At 42.1% G+C, this 768-nt stretch overlaps 1 non-coding gene across 1 annotated transcript; it reads right to left on the reverse strand.

The window, feature by feature from the left end:
• Nucleotides 1-424: 424 nt before the first annotated feature.
• LOC128034995 (small nucleolar RNA R71) lies at nucleotides 425-531 on the reverse strand. The gene has a single exon (XR_008191399.1). It is a non-coding gene; the product is annotated as a small nucleolar RNA R71 (small nucleolar RNA).
• Nucleotides 532-768: the final 237 nt, after the last annotated feature.

The raw sequence follows: 768 nt of genomic DNA on the forward strand, positions 1-768 counted from the left end.
ATCAAGGAAATGGTACAAACCTTGCTCAGAATCCTATCCTTATTGCTGATGATAGCGATAGAGCTTTACGACAGTATGTCATGCCAGTATTGAATAATCTTAATCCGGGTATTAGGAGACCCAAAATCGAGGCACAACAATTCGAGCTGAAGCCAGTCATGTTCCAGATGCTTCAGCTGTGGGCCAATTCAGTGGAATGCCTACTAAAGATCCTCATCTTCACTTAACACTATTTATGGAAGTGAGTGATTCTTTGAAGTGAGACGGAGTACCCAACGATGCATTATGACTGAAGCTGTTCCCATATTCGCTAAGGGACAGAGCTCGTGCCTGATTGAACTTATTGCCACCGAACTCTATTTTTACATGGCAAGAGTTAGCCGAGAGATTCCTCATGAAATATTTCCCGCCGAGTAAGAATGCCAAGTTTAGGAATGAGATCACTGCCTTCCAACAAATGGATGATGAGTCTCTGTATGAGGCATGGGAAAGGTACAAAGAGTTATTACGAAAGTTCCCTCATCATGGAATCCCACATTGCATTCAACTTGAGACATTCTATAATGTTCTCAATGCTCACACGAGGATGGTAGTGGATGCCTCTACTAATGGTGCTCTCCTTTCTAAATCTTATAATGAGGCTTACGAAATTATTGAGAGGATTGCCAGTAACAATTATCAATGGCCAACAAATCGAGTAGCATCACGAAGACGATTCGCTGGAATACATGAAGTGGATGCTCTCACTTCACTTGCATCTCAAGTATC

This window comes from Gossypium raimondii, chromosome 11, assembly GCF_025698545.1.
Source record: "Gossypium raimondii isolate GPD5lz chromosome 11, ASM2569854v1, whole genome shotgun sequence".
Classification (NCBI taxonomy): Eukaryota; Viridiplantae; Streptophyta; class Magnoliopsida; order Malvales; family Malvaceae; genus Gossypium; species Gossypium raimondii.